We start from the raw sequence: 23,697 nt of genomic DNA on the forward strand, positions 1-23,697 counted from the left end.
TTTAATGTATATGTGAAATGTAATGAATAGATATACAAGGTGCGATCAAAATATGATGGACATATGTAATGTATGAACACTAATGTAAACGGACCAGTGGTTCTTGAAGATAAAAGCCAAGCCAACTCATGACTTTTATATTCAGTCCCTTTGTCGAGCGACATTCTTATATAACAAAATACTTTGGTTTGAGTAATATTTACCTGTACCTTGGGCAGAAAGTACTCATACATGTGCACTATACTTAGTAGAATGTTAATTTCATATTAACAAAAGAAGAATGTTTTTAATATATGTAAGTGATTATTATGGGATAGTTGTTGCTATGGACATGTTTTATGGTTACCTAGTCAGTGAGTTTGTGTACTTAACAGTTTTAAGAAAAGGATATTATAAGTTATATCAAATAATAAACCAGTTTAGCACCGTTTATAGACGTTGTCTTTTTTATTAAAAAGGTGAGATTAATGGTAATTAAATATCGAAGCTAATATTTTCATGCCAAAGAAATACTACCACTTCGGATTTTTACCTCAGCAAACGAACCAGGTTTACGACTATCATTTTTGATAAGTCGTTATATCTTCAACACCGGTTCCGGTTTTCTTCAAAACCGGTTCGGTTTTTCACCGAAACCGGTTATCGGTTTTCTCCAAAACCGGTTCGGTTTTTACCTGGTCCGGTTTCGGTTTTCTTCAAAAGCGATTCCGGTTTTTTTTCCAAAATTTGTTCTATTTCTGACCAGAATGGTGTTTCGTTGTTCTCTGGAAAACGAATCCATTTCCACAGAAATAGTTTTATGTGTTTTCGAAAAGTTTTCACCGAAACCAAATTTCGGTGAAAACCGAAACCGGTTTTGGAGAAAACCGAACCGGTTTTGGTGAAAAACCGAAATGTCGGTTTTTCGGTTTTTATAAAAACCGGTTTTGCCCATCCCTATTTTCAACGCACATAGAGTTCTCTAACAACGTTGTTTATCTGTATATGGCCAATTCCGTTTTCAACTCCATGAAGTTTCTTCCTAACCCTAGCCTTTCAGCAAAAGTTTTGCATTTTCTGAAGATACCCTGTTTCCACAAAAATCCAATATTTCTGTTTCACTTTAAGCGGCTATGGCTAATGCTCTAATGACATCTGCAGCATCTTTAAATGTTACACAGAGAGCAATTTGTGCAAAACATCGAATGTAGAATTCCCGAACTCTCGTAGGGGATAGGAGCACGTAAACATCCCGTTTGTCCTTCGATCGGATTGCAGTCAAGTCGTCCTTGACGTACACATCCAATGCACCTTTCTGTAGCCGATTAGAACAGGTGACGTGGCGTTTTGGAAGCCTTGAGTTCACAACACAGTCTGGGAGAAAAGAAGCTGTTAAAAAGTGTAAAAAAATTATAGTTATGGTATTGCTGAGTAACATAGTGGTGATTGGGTTGCATAACCTAAGGGATATGGATAATTTAAAATGAGAATATGGTGATTACTAAGACAAACACCATTAGAAGGGGTTTATTAACAAGAATACATAATTATCGTAACCACTATCATGAAAGATATACAAAACTGAATTTAATAGATACAATGCATTGCATATCAAGGCTGAGGATCACTAATGTACTCTTAAGAAATGCGGGGTTCACAAACTCGTGTATAAGTTAACTGATGCTTATGTCATCACACTATGACAGAGAAAAGGTGCAAAAGGCGTACTTACAATTCATATAAGTTCATGGCTGTAAATCCACCACACTCACTCGTAGCACTTACTTGAATAATTGCTAGAATTATGAAAGATTTAGTAAAATTGTTAGAGGATTTAATGGTCAATACCTGAAAACACAAACATTTTTTTAAATTTACAATTTTACATTCACAGAAGCTGAAGACCTTGTAAATCCTTGAAGAAGGAATTGTTTATGTAAATAGTTTATTTTTGCTAAAGCCATCCGTATTTTCCAGAATGACGTATTATTTACAATTTTACTTCAATTGTTGAGTAAATGTTTTTTCTTGGTTTATTTTGGAAAATCTAAAAATCTGTTTATCAGATATGTGACGTATCAAATTCTATTTTTACTTTTTCTATCATTGGGCTTGTACTTGAGAAAAGGTCCTGCCTTTGTTTCTTCTTCAAAGAAGCAGGTAAGCACTTGAGTTTTTTTTTCTAAACCACAACTGTAGAATGTACTGTTCGAAGCCAACACGACCTTTGAATGGTACAAAAACTTCATCAAGTGAACGGTGTTCAGTTGAATGGAACACCTTTTTGAATGAAGTATTGAACAATTCAAAGATCCTCCGGAACTTCCACAGCTTGTCTGTATTTGGGGTTTTGCGATGTGGATCATTCTGATTGTCCTCGAAGCGAAGCAAACTAACAATATGGAGAAATCTATTATGTTCCATGGTTTACCCGAACCATGACATATGATATAGTTTGCCAGTCGACGGGGGGGGGGGGGCAGTGGTAGAACGTTTACCTCCGGTGCTTGGGGTCCCTGGATCGATCCCAGCTCGCACCAAGTGGACTTGTGGTGGACAAACACCGTGCTCGTGGGTTTTCTCGGGGTTCCCAGTTTCCTCGCACTTTCTTCATTCCACCATTTCATCATTTCTCATAATCACCGTATCCTTTAGCCTAACCGGCATAAGCGTGGGACGTAAAACTCAAAGATTACATCTTTCATTTCATTTGCCAGTCTATCAATAATAGATTATTCCACTTTATTTCTTTGTTTTTTTTTTCTTTATATCTTTTCTTGTTTTATATTTTCTTCTTATGTGAATACTTGTACGGCATTTTTCTGGTACTTCGCTGACTAGTACGTCAAGGTGTTTCAAGACAGTACCAAGAGAACTGAACCCTCAACTGTGCGACCGCATTTGGATGTTGCTATAACTAAAGATGATTTCCCCCTATGTCAAAAAACTAATGTTTGAAAGTAGGCCTTACTAGGTGTCCCATTTTGAAGTACAATGGCTATAAAAAGATACATCTGAGTAACGGGATTTTGACGTGCATCGTTACCGATATTAGATCTGTCGCAGAAAGCTGTATAATATCGGTTTGTCTTCTGTACCACCTAAGAAACAGCAAGAAAAACCCAAGTCTGACAGACAATCCAACTGTACCAACGAAAGGTGCAATAGTTGGCACCCTTCCTGACAGATTTCCCACTGCTTTCCGCCATTCTGATGCACGGCTGGTGGAGAGCAGTGGTTCCTCTGGTTCCACCTCATCGTCCTCTTCTTCCTGCTCAAAATCACCCACCTGAACCTCATTGTGTCACCAGTTTGCTTTTAACCTGAGACCACGTACAACGAAGACGTCACGTAGGCTCAGTGGTAGTGTGTTTGCTTTTGGCACAAAGCTCCCTGGTTCGATTCCAGCTCCCGCCATTTGAGCTTTGTGGTGGACAAACTGTACGAGGTGCTTTCCCAGGACATACTTGCTTCATCCTATTATCGTCCATCTCATTAGCACACTTTCCTGTAGCGTCGGGGGTTAATCGTGAGATGTTAATGAAAAAAAAAAGTTCGCCGTTTAAGGAAAAAAAGACTCCGTAAATCTCTACTCAACCTACTAGATAAGGAAGATTAGAATTTATAACAGATAAAGAAGTAGTAATAAGTTAACAAACTTAAATATATTTTTTTTTTTTTACATTTAAAAAATAAAATAAATACATGTGTACTTACTTAACGGATCTCTTGGGATGGCCATGGATTCGTCAATTTCCCTCTTCAGTTTTCCGCAAACAAGACAACTTCTTGTATTGTGTCTGAATTCCTTCGTTATCATTTTCTACCTCGCTTGTACTTTTTTTTACTAAAATATTAGTAGAAACTAATTTGAAACAAAACAAGTCTAAACGCGCACAATGGCAAAGCTCACACCACTCATTCCTTTACCACGTGCTAATCGAGAACGTTACTTTGGAAATTTCCATTAGGTGACGTCAAATCGACTGGTTAGTTCCGTCGTCGTATGTTGGGAGGCGCTACTGTTCCCCAAGTTTCCAGTTTTTCGCGGAGTTCGCGGTCTGTATATCCTTTGTCTGTGATTCAAATTTTCCTTCCTACTCTTTCGCTGCGGGACCCCCGATGTGAATGAAATGCACACAATTGAAAAGTTTCATCCTTGCTGAAGAGATACGCCTAAATCATGTCTTTAGGTTAATTAGGATCCGAGCTACGGAGGTTTGAACTGCTGGCTCAGCCCTTGAGCCGTTGGTCCTGAAATGGTTAAGCATGTCCACTATTTAATACTGTGGAGGAAATGAGCAAAATCTATTCGAAGATAAGAGTACTTTTTTCTGGTATTGGAGTATTCTGGTACTTTTTTTACTTCATTTTTACAACAACAGTAACTACACTATATAGTTTTTTAATAATACAAATCGTAGTCAAACTCGTTCTACCCTATATCAGGACATAATTTATATGCAGCAATAACTACACTATTATATAATTTTGTACTATGTAATTTCCTGTAATGTAAATCCATAGTTAGCTCCGTTGCACTATGGCCTATGACATAAATTACATGCAACAGTAGTACTAATCTTCTACCCTGTTACTTTAAATCAGAAATTGTGAGCGACTGTGTGCAAGAAGTCTTCAAGAGACGTTTTTCCGTCATTGTAATGTAAGCACAAATTCCTCAACCTGTTATGTATATCAACATACACTCGCTTTGTCTTCTTTTTTGCAACTTGCCCCTTTTATACTGCAGGAAGACTGTCTCCACTGTCCCGCAGTCCTGTTGCAGGCACTCAACAAACTCCATATTGTTGGATGGTTGTACCCAATAAGGCGGGAAAATTTATTGTTCCAACCGTCGCATAAATGATTATAGCGTGGGTTCTCTCCAAGAGAAGCCTGATGCACGTTCCAATTTCGGGGAGGAAAAGGTGTCGGAATGAGTCTTATTCTGAATTTCTCCCCTCGTGTGTTAACCGGATACATGTGTTGAATCAAAAATAATGAGTGAGCTCTTCTGCTTCTGCAGGAGCTATCTGCTTTAAGTATTCCATGCCCTGCAATACATCCTTATATGGCAGTAATGCCAGTGAATCAGTTTGGTTGCAAAACATAGAAACTGTACATCTTTACCGCTATGTCGCTATGAAGACTACAATTTCTCCGCAAGATGTCTAATCTAACTAGCCTTCCTGAGAAGCGTCCTCTTCCCTCCCATCAATTTTAAAACTTCGTCTGTTACTCTGTCTGTTCATTTTATCTTCTCCATCTTCCTTCAACACCACATTTCGAAGCTCGAAATATTTCTTTTACTTCCGTAATGCTAAAGTCTCTGAACCACACAGTCCAACACTCATACGTATATAGCACTTGACCATCATCTTTTTGAGTCCAATATTAAGCCTCCTAGTTAAGAATTATATTCTTGCTGAATGCGTCTTTGGCTACGGCTATTCTTGACCTTATCTCTTTGGTGCAGTAAGAGTCTCCATTAAAATACTTCCCAGATATTTGAAATAGTCTACCTCAATTATATGCTACAATTCAATTTGATAAATTGAATTTGAGAAAAAAACAGAAAAAGCAATTTCAAACTATCTTCGTTATAGTCTTCCTCCATTTCTTTTCACTATCAAGCTTTACCTCACTTTTTAGCTTTATTTACACATGATTATTGTATTATTTTTATTACAAAATCCACTTAAAAATAAGTTTTCTTCTTGTATCCAACAACGTTTATTCATGTTATATTAGTTGATTCTAGCAAATGTACATACTAGCAGAACTATATCAAACTACAAATTATTATAGTTCAGACAAACAAAAAAACTAGAAGTACAGGTTGACCCAAAAGTAGGTATACAGTCCTACAAAGTATGAAATTTTAGTTTATTAAGATAGTTTGTTTGTTTCTGTCTGTTCCAAACTTAAAGTATGAGTGAAGAGAGATTAAGAAAAAATAATAAAGAAACTGTCACAACCTGAATGGATTACAATAAGAAAATTATATAAAATGTGATACGAATATAAAAAAGAACATACCTGTATTCATCTTTCTGCTCGTACTCCTTGTTTTTCTTGCACGGCTAACGCTCTTCAAATGTTTGAGAGGTGTATGCAGTAGTAGCAGGTTTAGCGTGATTGCTTAGCGGTTTTTGTGGAGAAAAGGGAAGGTTTGGGGGTTATTCCGTAGAGGTTTGCGTCAATGTTTGGGAGTTATTCCGTAGAAGTTTGCGTCAAGGTTTGGTGTCATTCCCTAGAGGTTTTTTGTGAGCTGAACGCAACGCGAAGTTTGTTGTTTTCTTGTTTACTTTCACTTACTGGTAATTTGCATGCGAATTGTAATGCTTAACATTAGGTAAGAATATAGGAAGAAGAGAAAGAATATTTCTTTTTACTTACTTCTTAAATTGAGTTCTCTGGTCGTCTCTTCGGTATGCCATTGAGATCCGTAACACAAACGATTGTTAAATCAAAGGAGAAGTATTTACTTCTTGTTTTCCCTTCCGTCTCGTCATCCCAGTACTGATAGAGAGCTCGTATTTTCCTTTCAGCAGCAGTGTTCCTTTTGAGTGGTCCTAGTTCCCGCAGTACGTCAATAAGAAAATCAGGATGAACGCCGTTTACGTACCCGAAGGTTGCAAGCACCATTCGATCCCTGTAGTTCAGGTTGCTCATCCAAAACGCGGTACGTATAAATTTCGGGAATTTTCTTGCGGGCCCTATAACGTCCTGCAGTTCTATCCAGAGGTTCCGCCTACGCGCAGGTGCCATTCCTACTGATGGTTCTGCGTGCATTGACGCAGCTTGTGCTTTGTGTTCTCCAGGTAGGTGGCAGCACGCTGCGGTACTATCAGGAAGAAGGAGAGAAGACGAAAATGGCAGGTGCTATAATTATGCATATGCCACCTTGCGGTGGCTGTACTTTGTTTCACTGTGTGTGTAGGGAGGGGGGGGGACTTGAACGCATGTTGCATGTCTCGTGCTTGTGGATAGTTCTTACTGTTGCATTACGTACAAACGTGATGGTATTTCATGTAGAAGTTGTAATAGCGCACATAAGAAACGCAGATCACGGTGTACTCATACTGCATATTCCAGTGTGAGTACAACATGATCTGGGTTTCTTATGTGTTCTATTACCACTTGTACATGACATACCACCATTTCTGTACGTGGTGCAAGAGTAAGAACTATCCTCGAGTACGGAACACGAGGAGGTACTGTTGTATACTATAACCGACCTTTAATTACACCAGTTTCCTTCAGTGCAAGATATACAATGAAAATAAGAGTGAAAAATGGAGACTGGACCGAGAGTTGACTTTGGGTCCAGTTGCCATTTCTCACTCTTCAATTTACATAATATAACGTTGCTTAAAAAAAAAAAAAAAAAAAAAAAAACTATGTGGGCACTTTTTTTTTTTTTCCACCTAATCCATAGCTGGCTTGCTGTTTCAACACATGTCTTACAATGCTTTCTGACATTTCTATCTCTGACAATAAATTAGATATCCACTTTATTTCACATACACAATCACACAATGCTATTATTTCTGCCTAACGTGTTGACATTTTTTTCCAGCTTATTACTGATTTCCCGATTTTGTAGTTGGAGTATGATTTAGCGTCTTTTGTAATATTCCAACTTCCATCCGTGATGGCAGTTAATTTACCATGTTTTCCATAATTTAATGCGTAATCTTTCGTACATTTTCAGTATATCATTACTCCTTTAACTGCTGTTAAATGTATTTCTAGCGGATCATTGTTGTAATTTACAACGAATGCTATATCGGGTCTTGTACAATACGAAGCAAAAAACCTGCAACATGAAAGTTTAAGTTCATTGTGAAACTATGCCTAACAACATAGGCAACCAACCTAACGTCTTTGTGGCACTGATCACGCCAGGATAACCTTCGGCTTCGTCCCCCTGCACACTTCGTTTGGAGCAAGAAATGCATAGACCACGTGACTACAAACCACAAATTTCTCACAAGATGGAGTAATAGATTGAGGTTCTTCTCATTTCTCTTCTCATTTTACATCCTCAGTTTTAAAGAGAGAGAAAGAGAAAGAGGTCAACGTGATAAAAACTAAATAAAGGGGAATATGCGAAATATAAAGGAAAAGAAAACGTGCGCATATATTGACAAATGACACATGCACTTCAAAGGAGACCACCACAAATTTTGTTATGAACCATATATAATAACTGTGAGAATCAGCAAACCACAAATACATAATTACACACAGTAAGTGTTATATAACACATATTTATTTAAACAAATAAAAATGCTCGCAGAAAGCTGAAAATTTCTTTAAAATCTCAACCATAACTGAAAGAAGAGATTACTTTTCTATTGTTTTTCTTCGTAGCATCTATCTACATGGAGAAATGAGAAAGAGAGAACATCTTAAGAGATTCGCACTATACAACATCGGAAACTGCTAAATGAAAAAAAAATACAGGCTTTGGATGGGATTCGAACGCAGAACCATAGCATTAGAAATCCCACACTCTACCGATGTAGCTAGTCTGACACTAATACCCTATTCCTCCATGATTACCTATGCAAGATGGAATGGAGTCTGCAGAAAACTACGCCTAACATGTCCATGACAGACCGCCTATAACCTATGTCTCATTGGTACTTTAAAAAGCTAGCTATACACGTGCATAGAAAAGTAAAAGCAAATGAGTAGTTAGTACAGATCACTTTGTCTGTCTCACTCTATCTCTGACTATAGAAGTCGAGGAAGAAGAAACAAAGTATAGAATGGAAAGTATAGAAAGTCTGCTGACTGGAAAATTAGTCTTCTAACCACTACCCCACGAAGGATACGTCCCGATCAATCCTAACGTTATCAACAGATTCTAGTAGTGAAAGTATTGCAGCGATACCCAGGAAAGTACGCATACATATTCATATATTTGGTTGCAATTAAGTAGCCCTGAAAAGGGCTGGGAAGGGTGTAGAAGGAATTATATTTAATATCGGGTATATTCGGCATTGACTTTCCTTACGGCTTCTAATCGACGACCCGTTGAATTAACAAGGCGAGCGATGAAACGTGGAGTGCAACAAAGTCCCCGAGCTTCTTCAACTTGCTCCCATAAAGTTTCAGCTGTCCGACCAACGTTCAAGAAGTATTCTTACAACAGCAGCCCACATGTTTTCAATGTGATTCAAATCAGCACCTCGAAGTACCCATTCGACTAGCTCGTGATCAGGTTGCCTCTGGATCCATGATTGAACCACAGCTGAATCATCCACGGAAATATGGTCCTGTTGTAGCTGGAGTATGTCGTCACCAACATGTGCTTTTATTTCAGGGAGCATAAAGTCGAGATGATCAACATATTTTTGACCATGAAGTCGGCCTGTAATTCGATGGATACCACCTCCACCTGCAGCCTTGCATATCCACCCCCAACAGTGAATCGTCACATGACCCATTCGCGCTGAACGGGTCATATGTTGTAGATCAAATCGTCTTCCAGATGGGCGATAAACACGTGTCGGCCCAAAGTTTCCAGTGGAAAATATTTTCTCATCTGTAAAGACAACAGTGTCCCAGTGACGAGCAATATTTAGCTCTGCAAACGCTAGTCTATCAACTTTGTGATCTTCTGTCAATCTCTCCTTAACAGCAGCCCGGAAGGACCTTAAGCCTGCGGCCCGAAGTCGCCGTCGGATTGTAGTTACATCACCTGGAAAGGCAGTAGACTGCTGCAGTTGTCGGGCACACATGAAAGGCTGTCGACACCATTGATCAACTAATCGTTGGTCTTGTGTCAGTGAGGACACTCGTGGCCGACCACTTCCAGATTTTCGAGTTAGACTTCCAGTTTCCTCATATTTTTTCTACCACCTGAACGCTGTTGCAGGATGCACGCCTAATCGAGCGTATGCTTCAGGAACACTCAATCCCGCATGTTCAATAAGAGCGATAACACTCTCACGTACAGAATGATCATATTGCGCCATTTTTACACACCAAAGTAAAAGTGCTAGAACGTCTTTGAATATAAGATAATGCACAATATTGCTATACATGATGTCGTATTATGAAAGGCATGCGCAGAAGAAGTAGATGTGCCTGTAATCAACTGTTGTTGCACGCAAAAATACTCACTCACTGTTAGTAACAAAATATTTTCCAATGTTTTAAAATCAAATACATTAGAATATAGTAGCAGTTACTATCTTTCAAGAACATAATTTCCATCGAGTGGTGAGCATAAACACAAACTCATAACTATGGAAAAGTTTACTTCCATCAAAACCCCCGAAGCACTTTACAGATTGAATCTGATTTCTTTGTGTAATTTAGATACATATAAGATTACGACTTCCGGGAAATTTGTTCATACTCGTCTAAAACTTCTATTATTCGCAACTCGTATACATTATATGACAAACAACAAAACAGAAACAAGTAAAGTGCAAATACTCTAGACAATATTTATCAAAACGTACTAGAGAATTAAGATATAGCCGAGCGGTTTAGTAGAGTAGTCTACTACCTCAGCCTTCTCGTGTTCTAACCCTCCTGATGTTTGTGTCTATTCTGTTTTTTTGTGCTTTCACAACGAACGTTTTCTCTATAATTCCTATAAGCTATGACTGGCAAATCCTAAACAAAATATCATGTTTATTGTAATACTGTACTCTAATCTGGATTTTTATGTTATTCTCTTCTTTTAGCTAGTTAAATTTCGTATACTTTTATAATTTCGATTAGTGCACATTTCCAACAAGTTAAGAATCGAAGTGAGAACGCTGAAATCTACAGCTAAAACCGAACCTATATGACATTGAATTCAAATAAGGAAAACGATGTGATCGACAGTTTAATATCAAGTTTTCTAATCACTTTACGACTATATACCGCCACATGGATGTATTGATTTTACAATAAATTCTCTTTAAGTAATAGTTTGCACGACTATCGTTTTATGTATTTTGCTGATCAGCTTTTTATTTTACTTCGAAATTTCTTACCAACACTACATGGTTGCTTCGATTCCCGGCAGCAGCTCATATGGTACGGATTTCACGTTAATAAGTAGGTCTACGTCTCATATAGCCTCGCTGCTGAACGGACGTTAAACTCAAAATCATCAACAACAACTACATGGTTGTTGTGGGAGAAGTAGTAATTTATTATTTTGCATAAACCATATTTTTCACTATTACTGAAACAGTAAGAAAACAAGACAACGCGGGCATTTGCTACGTTTTTGCAAATTAATATTTGTCAACTAGCAAGCAATTTAGAATAAACAGAGTATTCAATACATTAAATGTATAGCACAGTTATGAACCTTCTTTCCGCATGTATATTAAATCATTTGTTCCGTTCCCTCTATTTTTCTCTCTGCCTCTATGTCTCTCTCTCTCTCTCTCTCTCTTTCTCTCCTTGGTATTCAGTTTCCTGCAACATTTATTTTTGCTTGTTCTTCCTGTGTTCTCACCTCTATACTTTTTTCTTCTTCCTCGATTTCTATACTCAGAGATAGAGTGAGACAGACAAAGTGATCTGTACTAACTACTCATTTGCTTTTACTTTTCTATGCACGTGTATAGCTAGCTTTATAAAGTACCAATGAGACATAGGTTATAGGCGGTCTGTCATGGACATGTTAGACGTAGTTTTCTGCAGACTCCATTCCATCTTGCATAGGTAATCATGGAGGAATAGGGTATTAGTGTCAGACTAGCTACATCGGTAGAGTGTGGGATTTCTAATGCTATGGTTCTGCGTTCGAATCCCATCCAAAGCCTGTATTTTTTTTCCATTTAGCAGTTACTGACGTTGTATAGTGCTAATCTCTTAAGATGTTCTCTCTTTCTCATTTCTCCATGTAGATGGATGCTACGAAGAAAAACAATAGAAAAGTAATCTCTTCTTTCAGTTATGGTTGAGATTTTAAAGAAATTTTCAGCTTTCTGCGAGCATTTTTTTTTTTAAATAAATATGTGTTATATAACACTTACTGTGTGTAATTATGTATTTGTGGTTTGCTGATTCTCACAGTTATTATATATGGTTCATAACAAAATTTGTGGTGGTCTCCTTTGAAGTGCATGTGGAATATGCGTACGTTTTCTTTTCCTTTATATTTCGCATATTCCTCTTTTTTTAGTTTTTATCACGTTGACCTTTTTCTCCTTCTCTCTTTTTAAAAACTGAGGATGTAAAATGAGAAGAACCTCGATTTATTACTCCATCTTGTGAGAAATTTGTGGTTTATAGTCACGTGGTCTATGCATTTCTTGCTCCAAACGAAGTGTGCAGGGGGACGAAGCCGAAGGTTATCCTGGCGTGATCAGTGCCTCAAAGACGTTAGGTTGGTTGCCTATGTTGTTAGGCGTAGTTTCACAATGAACTTAAACTTTCATGTTGCAGGTTTTTTGCTTCGTATTGTACATGTTGCTATATACATCAGTGAGCCTATCATTTTCATGCACAGTTTCTTATAAACAAGTTTTAAATTTCCATAGGTGTCTAAACTCGTAGCCAATCTAAGCATGCAGTCGCGGTGGCTCAGTGGTAGAGCGTTCGCCTCTGGTGCGTGGGGTTCCTGGTTCGATCTCAGTTCGTGCCAAGTGAACTTTGTGGTGGACAAACACCGTGTGCGTGGGTTTTCTCGGGGTTCTCCCGTTTCCTCCCACTTTTTCATTCCACCATTTCATTCATCACTCATCATCACCGTCTCCTTTAGCCTAACCGGCATACCCGTGGGACGTAAAACTCAAAGATTTCATTTCATTTTTCGGAGTTCTCCTGTTTTTCCACTTTCTTCATTCCACCATTTCATTCATTTCACATTATCACAGTCTCCTTTAGGCTATACGGCATAACCGTGGGACGTTAAACTTAATTTCATTTCATTTCTAAGCTTGCAGTGACGTAAGCACTGGCCCAATCAGAATCAGAAGAAAAGTATTGTATTCATGCGCGCATTCAGGAGTTTTCTACAGCTGACAACCAGTGTGGGAAGCGATGCGTAGGAGTCGAAACAGCTTCCGATTGACGATCACGTAGCAGTCACGTTTGAGACTGTAGAACAGAAACAGCAGAACGAAACAAAAGCAAATATAAGGAAAAATACTTTAGAACAGACACACACCTACATGGAAATGCAAATTGGTCTTACTTCGAACCTCAGTGCATTTCTTCGATTCCACTCATTGAAGAGCCGTCATCTGATTCACCGTCCGATCCAGCTTCGGCCACCAAGGATTTAGTACTTATTTGGGATCGTAACAAGACTTATGCGAGAGTAGTAAGTACGCGAGAGTAATTGGGGATGCTCTGATGAACTAACATTTGATCGCATTAAATGAACAAATTCAAGTTTATACTTTTTACACACGAATTCATTCCCTTCTTAATGACAAATAAGTCTATTGGCCTAAGATGAGTCATATACTCAGAGACTTTGTGCACATACCTCTTCTGTCCATACCGAGCCGACTACTTCTCCTTTTTGTAGAACGTCTTTCACTTAAGGATCACCAAAACGTTGGACAGAGGTTCTAACAAGAATAATCCTCGGTCTCACTGTAGTCTGGATTTTATTCAGAAGTGACTTCCTAGGTTCAATTCAGTAGTTTTCTATGCAGTAGACCGTGCAGTACACTAAAGAATGCGGAATCCAGACAGCGTGCTATGATCAGGACTAAGCAATGTACTCATAGAAAATACAGAAAACTTCAATGGATCGTTCTCTCCAAGTATGATACAAACATTAGTGTTTCAGCCATGAACTTCCACATTTTTCTTCCTCCTTTAGTACATAAGCAATGTAGCTTTTCCGTGGGGTGTAAATAGAGAATAGATACCCCTCCAGCCACAATCTTAGCGCTCTGGGAAGAAAGGCACACACAAACTAAAAATGATGGCCACTTTGCCGCGGGCGAGGGCGGATGAAGGTTAATGTGTTCCGACATTTGTTTCTTTGCCTTTCCTGAAAGCCACCTCTGAATGCCATATTTTCTCCAAGAAGCCAGCAGAGTAGTTAGGTCAACAGTGACAGTGATCCACCTAACTACACAGCCTAACAAACTATTAATTACAATCAAAGCGATTACAAAAACAGTCAAAAAGTACATGCAATTAGACAAACAATAGCTTCCAATGGAGCACATTTAACTCAACTATCTAAGCTAACTACTCCCATTCAACCGGCAGGGAGACAGCCCCCGTTACAGACGCGCGTCACGAGGAAGCGTGGGAGGTTAAACGGATTAAAGATAATCTAAATGAGCATTTAAGATTTCAATACTAGAACAAAGACAGATGAGAGACAGTCTTGAGTAGTCCTCTTTCGACGATAGCAAGCTCAGCAAGAGATTTTTCGGTGTCCTTGGAAATTGAACCCCTAGAACCCAGGACCACCGGTAGTAATTTAAAATTCTTGTCTGTAAAGAATAAGCCCCTCAAGACTCTGTACTAGCGAGATTTCTCTAGAGGTCTCCTCCAGACTATGCCCATTCTCAAACCGGACCGTGATATCGACAATGAATCTGCTCCTCTCGGTGTCAACGACAAGGTCCGGCTTAAGCCACTCCCTGTCCACTCGAAACGCGTTTTCCCTCAACACAAAACCCTCTATCAGTACACTGCTGCTGAATAACATACACTATCTTGGTGCCCGTGGATCCGTTTAGGTTTGTGCACAAAAGCACTCCCCTATTACGTGCGCAGCAGTTTCCAACTTCGACCTGCAACGGCGACTGAACGTCCTGACCCTCCACTGCACTTGCCAAATCCGCACGAAGACCAACCGTGTTCGAGCGAAGCTGGGGAGCATCAATAAACCTGCTCTCCGACAGCAAAGAGTCATCAAATAAAAAGAATTTTCCACCGTAGCTCACTTAAAATAAGAGCCCCTTTGCCTTGCAATCCTGGCGTACTCCAGGTGTCAATACGCTTCGCTCTGCGATGCTATGTAGTTTCTCAATAGACATCAAATCCTGGATACCCTTAACACGACCAAATTCCTTTACCTTATCCTGCAGTCCTACAATCTGTGCAAGATATCTTATTACATGATCAGGATTATTTAACAACTTTTGCCCATTTTTCACTATGGAAAAACGGACTATTCTTCCCAGATTAGGAATCGCCAGCCCTCCATCTTTACGCCGGGCGTATAGTAAACAGTCTGTTACCGACTGAGGTAGATGGAGGACTTTCTTAACGAAGTTCCTAATCTCCTGATCGAAAGCTCTCAGGGCTGTGACACCAACCTCAGAGCCACTGTCCACTGGTAAAGCAAACGAGGCACCAGGTAACGGGACATTGAGATGATATTCTGTCTTGGCACTTCTGCCAACTCGCGAGTGTGAAATGTCGCTAGTCGCCTCCTGCCAAGTAGCTATATAATTTTACAAAGCTATTAATATAATTTGTTTTCCATGTACAATGGAAGAATCGAATTTTTTTTTCTTTGAAAAAAAATGATAATCTTGATAAAACCACTGCACTGCGCACTCTGATAACCATTTACTTATCAGAGTCGTCGGAAAATGAAACCAAATCCTCTTCCTCAATTTCTTCCGAAGATTCATCTACATATGTTGCTGTTCCTGAGTTTAATGGTTGCGAAACCCCGAAAGACTACGCCGCGTCGGTGCCAATCAATTTAGTAAGGAAGATTGTATGAGTACCACGCTGTATTAAAATGTTTAAGAAATGTTCCCACGCTCAAGATGGCACTTACTGTCTTCGTGCTCAGACGGTTTCTAAGTTTGGTTTTTACAGTATTCATGATACTAAATACACGTACGACTTCAGCGTTGGAATGTGGCAAGGACAATACTGTCATAGCTAAATTAGTTAATTCTTCAAATATTACTAGACCGGCTGCCTCTCTGTAATTACACACTTCAGCCCAAAATGAAATAGTATTACTTTTAATTTCCCATTTCACAAAGTTAAGCTTACACCACTGAACAATGATTTTATCAATGCTTTTCTCATCAAACCCTAATCGTAAATGCCGCTAGGCGCTAAATATATAATTTTGTCGTTAGACACTTCCAAAATTCATTAGTTCTACAGACAAAGTCGCTAAATTGGCAGCACTGTGACTGGGTTTCAAGCGCAGACGAGAGAGCCTTCGCAGGAGGAGACCAAGATAGTCACTGTCGTAGTGAGTAAACCGACCTTTTGAGATGGTGAATATGCACCCCAGATAGCGAAATGCCTCATCAACACCAACCTTTTTCACTTGCTCCTTACTAATGCGTACTCCAGGATCACGTGAGTACCACGGCTTAGAGGGTGGGACTATCTGAACTGACAGACACTTCGCGATCGAGAGTGGCATATCCAGCTCTGGCAAATGCCCATGAACCACGCCTAGCGCTGTCTGCAGATCTTCGGCAAAATGAAAAGCCAGAAGCAGGTCATCGGCATACCCACCCACCTCAAACCCCCTACCCGGAATCCCCCGGGGCAACACTCCAGCCTCCTGAGCAGCTCAAGGACCAGATTGTGTATATATATCCTCCACTACCCCTGCCTTTGCCAATTCTCATGGTCTTATCGGCAGACGCATCTGCCCCTGACTTTTTAATCTCTTTTTATTTATTCTCTCTTTCTCTTTTTCGTACTTATTGCCGAATGCAAGCGGGTGGAGCTTATTTCTTGGCCTGATTCCTGATTATTATAGCAGGCCCTGTTTTACTTCTGTTTGACCTTTATTTTCAAATCTGAAATGAAAACTAATTATTACATTTACACATACGACATTATATAACAAAACACATACAAACATGCAGTAACGGCTACTTACTACTTAAGAATTACTTACGAATCTACAAATACAAAACTAAAATTGGTAAAACTCAATTCAAGGGTACACATTTGTTATCGTGATTTTCATCAGAAGATTTGCTTTTTCCCTGGAGATCGTTCCACGTGAATGCTCACATCACCCTCTGATGAGTTCGTCATACTTGAAGCGACCACTTTCACATGTTTGCCATAGTTATTATCAGCACCTGCTGGAGCGGTAAGACTTATACGATCTCAATTCAAAGGGACACACTATTAGAAATAAAATTCTGAATTTTGGCAAAATACCTATTTAATCTCTTTAAAGTTGAAGAGGTAATAACGAAAAACTTGAGCGTTGTGTTTAGAATCAGTTTCACTCTGATATAGGTGCCGTGTTATTGAAATGAAATGAAATCTTTTAGTTTTACGTTCCCCGGTTATGCCGGTTAGGCTAAAAGAGACGGTGATTGAGAAATGAGTGAAATGGTGGGAGGAAACGGGAACTCCGGGAAAACCCATGAGCACGGTGTTTGTCCACCACAAAGTCCACACGGCGCGAGCTGTTATTGTTGGCCATGAATGATATTTTACATTATCGTAAAATTTCGCTTTTGTAAATTTTCTTTTATAAAAACTACAAATGAAGGGATTTACCCTGATGTCATTTTGTTCTTACGGGTCGCGGTGGCTTAGTGATACAGCGTTCACCTCTGGTACATGGGATTCTTGGTTCAATCCTAGCTCGCGCCAAATGACCTTTTCGTGAAGAAACACCGTGTGCGTAGATTTTCTCGGTTTCCTCGTTTCCTCCTCCTTTCTTCATCCCACTATTTCATTCATTTCTAATCATTAGCGTCTCCTTTAGCCTAGCCGGTATAATCGTGATACGTAAGACAAAGATTTCATTTCATTTTGTTCTGCTTAATGAGTTCTATCGATTTTCTCCATCTCTTTTGGATAATTAACAGATATTAATTTTTTTAAAGAATGTAAAGAGGTAACAATTGTTTTAGAAATAGGTATATTAGTGCATACATTTAAAAAATATCGTAAGTGTAGAACTAGATTGTTATCCGAAAGTGTTGTAAAATTTGTTAATTATATGCTTCTGTATTGTTCACGTATCACGTCTACTGGAACTTTTTCAGAGTATACGGACTAAATATCAGTAATGAAAGCCAGCTCATAGAAAAAAAAATACTCATTCTGATTAATTTTAATGGAAAAGTACTACTGCATCCGTGAAAAAAAAAAATCAAATATAATATTTGTTCATGCCTCATACAAAGTATATTTCCTTTCACAAGTTGGCCTTTTCTTTAATATCAGATTTTTTAAAAAAAAACTAGGAAATTATAAGTTACTTCTGAAAAACATTATTTAAAAAAAAATAGCAAAACAAGTAACAACGTCATACAAATCAACCAACAGGAAATAAACTACCAAGCAGCATTAGCTATAAAACTTGTTGCTTTCGTCTTATGATTAAAGTCATCACACATCGTTCTAGACTTATTTAATGAAATAACTGCAATTATTTTTCACAACTGATACAAAATTTCGATTTTGATACACCTTATAAAATAAATATTATTTACAAAATTCTGCCTTATGTGAAGATCTTTGGAAAGCTACTTCTTATATATATATATATATATATATATATATATATATATATATATATATATTCAGTAACATTCTATTACAATGTGCCATTATAGTGCAGCAAATTAATAAAAATTAAGGAACAAATTAGTAACAAGCTGAAAATTAATATAGATGTTGGAAATGATGTTCGAAACAACATACTAAAAGACTCCTGCAATCCCACCCGATCTTCGCCCGCCATTTTGGAAAATGGCCGCTGGAAGTGTCAAATGAACAATACCCATATAAAATAGTAATATCTTCGTTATTCTTGGATTGTATATAATTATTGTTATCCTTCAAGTAGAAATATGTAGAATGAGAAGTGTATGCGCATAGGAAATACAAATTCAGAAGCCAATTATCTTCTTATTGTAACTTTCCTTCACACTTTACTCAAGCTTAGGGCTGATTATGAATCAATTGTTTCTACCAAACTAGAAACGGTTTATCCATTGGAGGGTTTAAGAGTTGCGAACACATCTTATATCTTCTTGTCTGTATATGGTAATGGTAAAATAATTCAGATCCTTTTTGTTGTTAAATTCCTTGTCATTATTTTGTTTCATTTAGTTCATAACTTTATTGTGGATAGAAGTACTGCATGTCACGTAAGAAATCTGAAAAATTTCTTCAGTGGTGTGAAGTCTACTGCGGCATACATATTCTGTTAAATATGACTCAGTTCTTCTGATACTTATCCTCCCTATGAATCGTCGAATGTCTCGTTTTACTCTCGCCCAATAAAATTCAATCATTGATGTATGTGTTGTATTGTCATTCGAATCAACAAAATTAATGCTGTGATTTACTGTATCATGTTGGTATCCTAAAGCAGATATATCTATTATATCCTCTTCAGCAACCTGTTTTTATAATTGTAACCTGTAACACATTATTTGATATAACTTTTTCTAAAGTTGCAGAATTTCTTGCTTACACCAACACCATAAACATTATTCTAGTTTGCTGGTCGATTTCTCCAACAGTTTATTTGGTGCACATTATATGGCCTCTGTTGTATTTGCGTTTGCCAAACACGCTCGTGTCCACTTCAACCTTGTTTTCCTTACCTCCAATTTTGACACTGGTTTCTAAAAGCCACATTGCAAGGACCTCTCTAAATTCATTTAACAGTTTTGAAATTGTATTTTGACTGGGACCCGTTTCACTTGTAATTACCGAGGCTGGGTATCGCAGAAACCACCCAAATAGAACGTCATAAAATAAGTCAAGTTTTACTTTTGTTATCGTCAAAGTGCCACGTCGAATAGAAGATTTCTTCCTACAGTTCCTATCTGTAGCTGAGTTCTTTACATATTTAAAAAAAAAGTACTGTAGATTGGTTGCTATTATAATTTTAAATTTGAGTTTTCTATCGAAAAATTAAATACTGTGGCGCGCGCGCACACGCGCACACACACACACTCTCTCTCTCACTCTAAATAAATAAATAAATAAATAAATAAATAAATAAATATTGTGTACATAAATTTTGCAATTTTCCAAACATCATGTTTAGATTTCATTAAAAAAAAAAACCAACTAATATATCTTCTGTTCATAATTAAAAAGTAAATGCCTGTTATAACGTGTCATCCATAGCAAATGCTAATGCACAATATGAGTCTCAAAAAATTTCGATATTAAAGAGATTACCATTTAACAATACAAGATAATTTGTAATATTCTACATGAAAATCGAACTCTTATTTATACATTAAGGAAAACAAATTGTATAATTCATATTTCTTCGCATTGACAAACTTCCATAAATACTCAAAGAGCCTCGATGGCTCAGTGATAATGTTCACCTCTGATGCTTGAGGTTCTGGGTTCGATCCCAATCCCCGCCAAGTGAACTTTGTGGTGGACAAACACTGTGTGTATGGGGTTCTCCAGTTTACTCCCACTTTCTTCATTCCACCATTTCATTCATTTCTCATCATCAGCGTCTCCTTTAGCCTAGCAGGCATAACCGTGGAACGTAAAACAAAATTTCATTTCATTTTATTTTTTCCATAAATACTCATATACGTTAAGAGACCTAAAATAGCTTACCATTCCCATTTTTACAAATATAACTATTGCCTCCGCATGTACCATAGAACTTCAAAGCTTGAACCAGACACCATTTCAAGAGAAATTGTTTCAGTCCATAAGTGGCGATAGTTCTACATAGCCCTGTAATGCTTTAAAAGGTGTCCATGTTGACTGGCCTGTAAACTAGTTGACAACTGATTAAAATGTGTACCCTTGAAATGAGATCGTGTAAGTCTTACCGCCTAGGGGTTGGAGCTGATAACGGTAATAGTTTACAAGACGACCTTTTCATCTTCTGTGCACGTGGATACTTCTTACTCTTACACAACGTATAGAAATGATTGTATATCATGTACGAGTGGTAATAGAACACCAAAGAAACCCACATCATGTTGTATTGGCACTCCAACATGAAGTGTGAATACAGCGTGATCTGAGTTTGTGTGTTCCATTACCACTTGTACGTCAAATACAATCATTTTTTATACGTAGTGCAACAGTAAGAAGCATTCAAGTGCACACAACATCCACACATAGTAATACTTTAAGTACAAGGGCAAATTTCAGGAATGTAACGAAAGAGACTGACAAATATTACGTACAAGGGCAAATTTCAGGAATGAAACGGAAAAGAGAATAGGTACAAGGACCAGGAAGCATTCGTTTTCACATACCTCAAATGGTTGGCGGATATAATCGAGCTACTTCCAACAAAGTTGTGAAACCGCGTTGTGAGGAGATACTTTTTCTTGAAAAGAAAGGAGGCCAGATGTCCGACGAAATGGTGTCTTTTGTTCCCATATCTCGGAATGCTGTCCTTTGCGTCTCGCCACAACCGCTCGATATTTTGCGTATGAGCGCCAGTAATGGGATCTACGAAATTCAGGCTATGATTTACTGTGAAGTGCTAAAATCCCACCTCAGCCAACCTATCATGACTTCCAGCAGTCGCTATGAATGATTGTACCAGGTTTCACCCACTGTTGAACGCCTAACAGCTCTTCAACACTTCTGTTCTTCACGACACACATGAATACGTCGCCAGAACCAACCTCGTAACTTCCAAAAACCCATGTGCCATCGATCACACGACCGCAGTGATCTTTCCGTCTCCCGAACTTGGATTAATCTATCTGAACTGTTATCCCTGGACCCCCAAGTTTAGTAGAGGAATCCAGCACACGCAAACCTCATGGCAGAAGCTAAACCAATCGACACATGTTTTTCTGCAAATATTCAGATTCATAGTAGCATTACTTATGTTTGGACGGCTATTCAAACACCAGTAACCCATAAGGAGCATCACCGTTAAAAAATCGAGTTTAGCCCTAGAAAAAAACGTTCTCTTGAAAAGTGAGGAGGAAAAACGGCACTTCGTCTTCCTCCTCGAATTTCCAATGAAACGTGTTTTCTGACAGCGAAACACATTCCTTTCCCTAAAAAAAAAAAAAAAAAAAAAAAAGCGTCCCTACAACATTTGGAACACAACTTACCTATCGGAAGCAGTCCATGCTCCTGCAACACAGATAATGCCTCACTTTGTCTTTCCTTCGTCGTTATTTCGACCATGTGGTATTCAGATAAGGAGCATGCCTCACATTAGGGCATCGCCATTACGACTGCACCTGGCATCTTGTCTCTTCTCTCTTCTGTCCTTCCTTTTTGCTCATACTACTCCCGCCACCTACCTGAACATGCGTATGCATTTAAAGACGTCACAAGAAACATTTGAAAAGCACTACTCGTCAAAATAAATAAAATTCAAAACACAACGAAACGCAACGCAAAACGACATACATTTTATATTACTCAGTAATTAAATGAAAGTCGCCTTGTTACCTCCTTTTTACCATCCTAGATAGCCCATGAAAATTTCCTAAAAGTATAACGATTCTGCTGCCTCCCTAACCGAAAAGGTCGGCTCGTCACATATTTCCCTGATAACAACTATGACAAATGAGGGGGTAGAGTCGCGTAGCATCTCGCGTGGGGAAAATCAAGTATGACTAATTGGTCAGGTGGAACAATCTCCAGGAAAGAAGCAAATCTTCTGATGAAAATCACGATAACAGATAGTTACCCTTGAATTGAGTTTTACCCAATAAAATTTTTCCACTTACACACAAAATAGTTTGGATAAGGTTTTCCCCTGTATGAACCATAGAATTCTTCACTTAATTCTAACTAAAATTTCATGGATTTCCACTTGTGTAATAAAGTGTTGGTTTCTCACATAGTTTTCATTCTTTCCTTATCTTTTTTTTAATTTATTCATTTATTTGTATAATTATGTTTAACTAGGTTTTCACCTGTTTTGGTTTCCACCAGTATGATAGTTCGGTCCTCCGACACAGGATAAAATTATTAAAATCTTACAAAATTAAAACTAATAATACGTCGCATATTAAAATTATTGAGAATATTGAGTCTGCGGTCCTCCTACAGACTCCATTATTTGACCCATCCCTGTAATATCATAACACAAGCAACACGTACAACACGATATACAACACAACACGACATTAACTACATTTAAAGATGCTTTAAAAAATCTTATATAAAAGTTATGTAGTATCAGTCATATTTTTAAAATGAATTATCATAATAGGTAGGGTAGAAAGTCCTAGTTATTTCTTTTTCTTTTGCTTAAGTCTATACTGATCTGTACCTTATTTATTTCTAATATTTTTGTACATAATCTATTAAAGTTACCAATATTACCATCATTACATAAAATATTAATTATGTCCTGCTGATTCTTGACCTCGCGTAGTTTGTCCTATTTCCTGGTCTTCTTTGTTGGAGACGAATATTAGGGCAGTCGAACACTAAATGGTCTGGTATTTGGTCTTCTGCACAATCGCAGAGAGTATAGTCTAGGAGGCCTATTTTGTTAAAGGTGGTGCGAAAAGGGCCGTGGCCACTTAGGAATTGAACAATAAGGGGCCAAGCGGATCGCCTTGCTTAAAAACCCGTTTGATCTCCAAAGAGACCTCATGGCCAACTCCACAAAACTTTCAGGGACTTCCAGTGCCCGGAGAGTCGCCCCGTGAGGCACCGTATCAAAAGCTTTCCTAATGTCGAAAAATACACTAAGAAATTTTTGTTACGCTTCCCCTGCCGGATCAACTCACTCACGAGGAAGCAGATGGACAAAGTACTGTGGCCTTTCACGGAGCCTTTTTGTGAGCGATGAAACATCACCACCTGTTGCAAACGATCCGC

The sequence above is a fragment of the Thermobia domestica genome, chromosome 17 (assembly GCF_964235325.1).
Source record: "Thermobia domestica chromosome 17, izTheDome1.hap1.1, whole genome shotgun sequence".
Taxonomy (NCBI): domain Eukaryota; kingdom Metazoa; phylum Arthropoda; class Insecta; order Zygentoma; family Lepismatidae; genus Thermobia; species Thermobia domestica.